Here is a 7,912-nt window from a genome sequence, read left to right on the forward strand (position 1 = left end):
TCTGACCCATAGCGACACCACGGACACATCTCTTCCAGAACACCCCAACTCCATCTGCAATCATTCTGGGAGTGTACCATAAGGTTTTCTTGGTAAAAATATCGAAGTGGTTGGTTTACCATTGCCTTCTTCCATGCAGTAAACTTGAGCCTCTGCCCTCTGCTCTCTCCCATGCCACTGTTGCCCAGGAAAGGGGAGTTTTGACTTGCAGCAGATTGCCTTCCACTCACTAGCCACTGCCCAAGCTAGGAATGGAATGGGTAGGCCTCTGCTTGACTCTTCCTCCTGTAGTCGAGACTGGTAGAGTACTGGAAACTCTCCAGGTGTGACCCTGAGAGGGGAGCAAGGTGGTGGAGTGCTTTTAAGCCAACGGTGAGGAGTTTTTTGTCACCTTCACTGTAGACTGTAAACCTATTGTGGGCAGGGAATGTGACTGTTTATTGCTTTACTGTACTCTCCCAAGCATTTAGTACAGTGCTCTGCACACAGTAAGCTCTCAATAAATATGATTGAATGAATGAATGAAGAGCATAGTAAGTGCTTAACGTATAACACAAATTATTATTACTATTACTAGTACATACTATTACTACTTTGTAAATTCCCAAATGAATGCAAGTCAGACAGAGGCACAGATGCATGCCCATAAATGTGTGTCAGAATCACATAACATGCATACACACACACACACACACACACACACACACACATATGAGTCAGACATTCAGGGAAGTCATAGGCTGGAGAACAGCTACAGAGAGAGGGAGAGATTGAGAGACCAGAAAGGGAGAAAGATTGAGAAGTGGCCCAGCCAGACAGTCTGACCAGAAGGAGATGACTCTGAGAGCTGAGCTACCTAATGGAGAGGAGGCTCTTTCTGAGGGAAGGTCCTTCTGAGAGAGAACTGGCACATAGCAACCACACCACGACAATGATTCCGGCTCTAGGACCGTGGTCCCTGATCTGACTAGAAAAGTGAGTTAGGAACAATGGGTTTGCCAGATACATCTGCCCCTCCTCATCTGCCTGCAAGAGTCAGCTAATTTGTTGGCACAACTGCCAAGTTTCCTTCTGTCAGCAGAACCCAGAGAGCACACGAGAAAGTTAATATTTATCCCGTCCTACCTCAAAAGCCCCCCTCCCTGGGCCATCTCCTGGAGAAACCAGGCCAGCAGCACACTAAGACAAACAGAAGAACCAGCTGGACTCAGCCAATGAAGTTTTGATTGCCAGGTACTAATCATGGGTGCTGTTGAGCTAGGAAAAAGGGCAATTCAGCTTCAGCCTCAGTCACCAAGTTGGAAATTTGCAGAGGGAGCCAGAAAAAAATTAGACTGGGGTATGGCTGAGTGAGGCAGCAAGATCCCGGGGTAAGAACATGGGTTTGGGAGTCAGGAAAGCCAGGCCCTGCTGCCATCACTGACACTTGCTTGTGAAGTGACCTTGGACAAGTTACTCAACCACTCTGTACTTCAATTTGCTCATCTGTAAAATGAGATAAAATTAGCTAGCTTTGATTTTGCATGTTTTTCCTTGCTTTTCTCCCCATCTCTTGCTCTTATTGCTATTAATCATCCAATCAACAGTATTTATTGAGCACTTACTATGTGCAGAGCACTGTACTATGTACTTGGGAGAGTACAATATAAAAATATAACATTTCCTGTCCACAAGTTTAACTCCTCTTACACCGTCAATACTTCTGATTCCTTCTGAGTGAATGGGGAATATTTAGGCTTTCATAAATGATGCAATGGCTACTGGAAATAGTTATACAGGAATAGCTTATTTTTATAGAACCATGACTTCAGGAGCTCACAACTGTACAGAAGTAGTGATTCTCTCCTGTTTATAATAATTGTGGTTCTTGTTAAATGTTTATTATGAGCCAAACACTTTATTAAGTGCTGGGGAAGATTCAAAATAAACAGAACCCATATGGGGTTCAGTCTAAGTAGGAGGGAAAACAGGTATTGAATTCTAATTTTTCAGAGGAGGTAACTGAGGCACAGAGATGTTAAGTGGCTTTTCTAACAAGCAAGTGTCAGAGCCAGGATTAGAACCCAAGCTCTTTGCCTGTGCTCTTTCCATTAGGCCACACTGCTTCCCTGTTTATGCTTCTAAAACTGGATAGAAAATACAGTACTTTAGTAAGGACATGAGGGAACTGGAAAAGGAACTGAAAAGGGCAACCTAGTGGAGTCAGAAGACTTGAGTTCCAATCCTGGCTCTGCTAATTGCTTGCAATATGATCTTGGTCAAGCCACTTAACGTCTCTGTGCCTCAGTTTCCTCATTGGGGATTCAATGTCCATTCTCCCTCCTACTTAGGCTGTGAGCCCCATATGGGACAGGGACTGTGTCTGGCCTGATAAACTTGTATCTACCCTAGCATTTAGAACAATACTTGACATAGTAAGTGCTTAACAAATACATTGTTGATAATAATGATGATAATAACAACAACAATAATAATAACTAGAATGATTGGAGGGGAGGAGCAACTTCCTTAGGAGAAGAGACTGAAAAGATTAGGACTCTTAGATCTGGAAAGGGGGCATGCTGAAAATAAAAATGAAGAGAAAATGAAGGATGTGGACAGTGTGAATAAGACAATTGTCTGAAATACTACAGCATCAGAATGTGGGTGCATCCTTTGAAGTTGGAGGATGATGAATTTGAAACAAGTAAAAGGAAACACTTCTTCATACAAATATAAATACACAGCACTACATTCTCACTAGGGGGTTTGAAAACAGAAAATGTCATAATGTTCAAGAAAATTTTGAAGAAATTATTGGATGAGGGACACATAGTATGCTATTAAAAGGTAAAGTTGGGGAAGTTAATGGAAAAGTTAGGGATATTAGATGACCCAACCCTAATTATGATGATGGATGTCAAGGATGGCAACTATCACATGGTTCCTTCAAATGTTCAATAAATCTATCAGTCAATCAATCTGTGGTATTTACTGAGTGCTTACTGTGTGCAGAGGACTGTACTGAACTCTTGGGAAAGTTCAATACAGCAGAGTTTGTAGATGCCAGCTCTGCCCACAAAGAGTTTACAGTCTATGTGGGGAGACAGGCATTGAAGTAGATTACAGATAGGGGAAATAGTAGAGTATAAGAATATTTACGCAAGTACTGTGGGGCAGGGGTAAGTGTCAAAGTGCTTAGGTATTATTGTCAAAGAGCATCTCCTTGCAGTGGAGGGACAATTGGATTCACCCACGTGGCATGGATCATGATCTTATCTTCTTAATTCCCATTTTACAGTTGTGTAGTTTAAAGCCCAGGGCAATGAGGTTATTTTTCCAGTCACACTGTAAATCAGTGGCAAGACTGAGGGTATCTTAACTCCAAAATGTTGCTCTACCTCCCCTGCCCCCTTGAATAATATCAACTCATAGTCAAGAGTCTTCCAACTCAAGTCTTTATGTTGAATGTGACTTTGAAATTAGGAAAGCAATATTACAAGAACTATCTGAAGTCATGGTGTATGGTGCAAGGGCAGGTGTGGTTGACTCACAAAGCAACGATTAGAAAAAAACTTCTATTGTGTTTCACTGTTTATTATTGGATCAATATGATTGATGACCACCTGTCAAATCTGTAGCATTATCTGGGAACCAGCAGATGGAGCTATCCCAGATAGCATTCAGAGGTCTGTTTATCTTTAAGTGCAAGAGCTTAGGTCTAGGGGCGGGGGCGGGAATAAGGTTTCATTGTTAGGGCAAAGGTGTTTTTTTGTAGGAAGATGTTGCGTTTGGTAAAACCTCCCAGTCCAAACCTGTCTAACCAACCCCTCAAGTTCAGTGCTTTTTGGCTGGAAGGAAGGTGCGGTTAGAGACTTGTCACTTCCCACCTGGTGGTCTTGCTCTATGGGTGTTCTTTCCAGAGGATTTAAGTGTGGGGCGTTTTAGTGAATGCAATGGGAACCGGGCTTTTTTTTTTACAGAAGGGAACACCGAAGAAAGACGTACTGATGTTTTCCCAGTATATCAAGAGTCATTCTGCACTCCCTCTCTACTGTGGACAGGACAAGAGGAAAGAACCTGGGACTGTAGCAAGAGGACTTAAGGTAGACTTAGGGAATAACATCCTGCTGCTCTTCTGCCTCCATCCAGGTACACCTGTTTCTTAAAGAAGGAGGAAGAGAAAGAGAAGGAAGAAAATAACGAGAAGGTGGAGGAGAAGGAGAAGAAGGAGGAAAACTAGGAGGAGAAGGAGGAAGAGGAAGAGGGAAAAGGAAGGAGGAGAAGGAGGAGGATTGCTCTGACATCACTAATCTCCTGATTTCTCTTTGGTTCTACTTCTATCAGTCTCTGTGTCTGTCTGCCTGCCTCTCCATCTGTATGTCTGTCTGTCTCTGTCCTTCCCTGTCTCTCTGTTGATGCTAAACCTTCTTTCTCCCTTTCTCGCTCTTTGTCTCCTTTGAAATCTTTGCCTTTGAAATCCCTACATAACACTCATGCTTGAAGGTCCTTCTCAGAATTACTGAACTAGTCAATGACCATGTATTGTGCAAAATTTCTCTTGGAGCTGGAGTTGATGCTGGGTGACAGTGTTCCGTATTCTGAGTTTGGTTTGTCAAATGTGAATACAGCTAGGGATTAAAGGAATGTTGGGTTAGATTCCCTCCAGCTCTCCAGTCCTCTTGGCAGTAAGTCTATAGTGAGAGATGTGCTTTAATTCCTTCAGACAAGTAATCAATCAATCAATGGTGTTTATTGAGAAAAGATGAGGGGTTCCTTATTGGACATTTTGAGCTTGAGGTGCCAGCAGGACATTCAAACAGATATGTCCTGGAGGCAGGAGAAGATGTGAGATTTCAGAGGAGAGTGGTTGGAACTAGTGAATCATCTAGGTAGAGGTGGGACTTCAGATCAGGAAAGGGTGTGAGGTCCCAAGAGAGTGGTTATAGATTAAGAATAGAAAGGCACCCTGAATGGATTGGGAGGCAGAGGAAGACTTGATGAAAGAAACCAAAAGGAAGTGTCCAGAGAAGTAAGGGGAGAGCCAGAAGAGAATTCTGTCAGATAAACCCAAGTTAGGTAGTTTCCAGAAAGAGGGGGTGGTTCACAGTGCCAAAGGCTGCCGAGAGGCAAGGAGGATTAGACAGAGAAGAGTTCATTATGTTTGGCAAGGGGAGGAGGGTTTTACTGACTTTAGAGATATCAGTTTCAGTGGACTGAAGGGGGTGGAAGTTGAACTGCAGAGGGTTGCGGAGAGAATTGGAGGAAAACGGAAGCAGCAGGTTTTAGTTGAGGAGTTAGGACAGGAATAATAGGTAGGAAATTGGAGGATAGATTCATTCATTCCTATTTATTGAGCACTTACTGTGTGCAGAGCACTGTACTAAGTGCTTGGAAGTACAAGTTGGCAACATATGGAGACGGTCCCTACCCAACAGCGGGCTCACAGTCTAGAAGGGGGAGACAGACAACAAAAGAACACATATTAACAAAATAAAATAAATAGAATAGTAAATATGTACAAGTAAAATAGAGTAATAAATCTGTACAAACATATCTATGTATATACAGGTGCTGTGGGGAGGGGAAGGAGGTAAGGCAGGGGGGGATGGGGAGGCGAGGAGGGGAAGAGGAAGGAGGGGGCTCAGTGTGGGAAGGCCTCCTGGAGGAGGTGAGCTCTCAGTAGGGCTTTGGAGGGAGGAAGAGAGCTAGATGAATAATGATGGCATTCTTATTAAGCCAATTATTTATTTTATTTATGTGCAAAGCACTGGTCTAAGCACCAGGGAGGTTACAAGGTGATCAGGTTGTCCCTTGGGGGGCTCACAGTCTTCATCCCCATTTTACAGATGAGGTAACTGAGGCATAGAGAAGTTAAGCGACTTGCCCAAAGTCACGCAGCTGATAATTGGCAGAACTAGGATTCGAACCCCTGACCTCTGATTCCAAAGCCCGGGCTCTTTCCACTGAGCCACGCTGCTTCTCTATTCATTCAATCGTATTTATTGAGTGCTGTGTGCAGAGCACTGTAAGCACTTGGGAAGTACAAGTTGGCAACATATAGAGACAGTCCCTACCCAACAGCGGGCTCACAGTCTCTGGGCCTGTCACCTCTTCTGTAAAATGGGGAACAAAACTTAGAGCCTCCCTGTGGGACAACCTGATCACCCTGTAACCTCCCCATTACTTAGAACAGTGCTTTGCACATAGTAAGCACCCAACAAATAACATTATTATTATTATTGCCCCAGCGCTTAGAACAGTGCTTTGCACATTGTAAGTGCTTAACAATACCGCCATTATTATTATTTAATATCAGTCAGTGGTATTTAGTGAGCACTTACTTAGTGATGATAAGTGCTTAGTACACAGCTCGGCACACAATAAGCACTCTATAATAAAAAGTAATAATAATAATGATAGCACTTGTTAAGGGCTTACTAAGTGCAAAGCACCGTTTTAAGTGCTGGGGAGGATGCAAGGTGATCAGGTGCAATGAGATTCAGAGAGGGTTTTTTGTTTTTGTTATGTTTTAAGGAGACACAAGGATGTATTTGAAAGCAGAGGGGAAAGAGCCGGTAGAGAATGAGAGGTTGGAGATGACTGTCAGGGTGGAAAGAGTGGCACAAGTACTTTTTTAGGCTATGAATGAAAGGCACTGGGGTTGCAGGTGGATGCGGTAGATTTCAAAAGCAGGTGGGAGGTCTCATCTTGAGAAAGACTGGGAAGGATGGGAAAATGAATGGGGAGTGGAAGGGAGGTGGGGTGGCAAGGGAGAGATTTTGTGGCATCCGTGCCCTATGGTTTCAATTTTGTTAACAAAAATATTGGTAAGGTAGTCAAGGGTGAGAGAGTGGGGAGATGGGGACACTGGAGGTTCAAGGAGAGAGTTGAAAATATTGAAGAGTTGGTTTGGGCACTGGGCATTGGAGAAGTAGGGTGGAGAGTGGAGAAGTAGTGCTACTAGGCAGAGGAGAGTGCAGAGTTATGGCAGTGAGGATGAGGTTGAGACTGATAAGATCAGCCTCATGTAGGCTTTTCTGCCAACAATGTTCGCTTGGTGAGTGTATGAGTGGAGGAAGCATACTGTAGAGGTATTATAGGCCTGGGGTTGGTGGTGTGAGAGTGATGGAGGGACAAGAATGCAAAGGAGTTGAGTTTAGCCAAGAGGAAAAAATTGAGGGTGTGGATTTACACAAAAAAAGTGGGAAGTTTGGATACGGAGTCCACATAGGGCATGAAGGCCTTGGAATGAGTGGAGTGGGTCAAGAGATCAGAGACCTCTAGGCACTGCTCAGCGCAGGTCACAGAGAGTTGGTTCAGAGATGGTGAAGGTTACCAAGGTCCTAACTTAGTGCCAGGAGTGCTTTAGGCCTCAGGGAAAGTTAATGTGCCTGGCAAGCACTACATGGTGGAATGGAATATTAGGGCCTACAAATTATTGTTATTATTATGGTATTTGTTAAGCACTTATTAGGTGTCAAGCACTGTTGTAAGCACTGGGATAAATGCAGGTTGATCAGGTTGGACACAGTTCCTGTCCCACATTGGGCTTATATTCTAAGTTGGATGGAGTTATTATACTGTACTCTCCCAAGGGCTTAGTGCAGTGCTCCACATTCAGTAAGCACTCCATAAATATGATTGATTGATTGAGGGGGAAAACAGGTAATGAATACTCATTTTAGAGTTAAGGAAACTGAGGCACAGAGAAGTGAAGTGACTGGCCCAAGGTCACCTAGCAAATGCACTCACTGCTGCAATGTACTAAAAAGGGGACAAAAATGGGTCTGACTAGCTATCAGGGCCTGGTAGTTTGTCAGATGATTTTTAAGGCACTGGGAAATTTGGACTCATATTACTACCACATAGTGTCTTTATTGAACATTGGCAGGGAAGAGGAGTTTTTAGTTGGATGTATGTTTTCCATGTT

General features: G+C 43.5%; 1 non-coding gene across 1 annotated transcript; it reads right to left on the reverse strand.

Annotated features, from left to right (window-relative positions):
• Nucleotides 1-203: 203 nt before the first annotated feature.
• Nucleotides 204-341, reverse strand: LOC119936257. Its single transcript, XR_005453687.1, has one exon. It is a non-coding gene; the product is annotated as a small nucleolar RNA SNORA7 (small nucleolar RNA).
• Between the last annotated feature and the right edge of the window lie 7,571 nt (nt 342-7,912).

This window comes from Tachyglossus aculeatus, chromosome 1 (assembly GCF_015852505.1).
Source record: "Tachyglossus aculeatus isolate mTacAcu1 chromosome 1, mTacAcu1.pri, whole genome shotgun sequence".
NCBI classification, from domain to species: domain Eukaryota; kingdom Metazoa; phylum Chordata; class Mammalia; order Monotremata; family Tachyglossidae; genus Tachyglossus; species Tachyglossus aculeatus.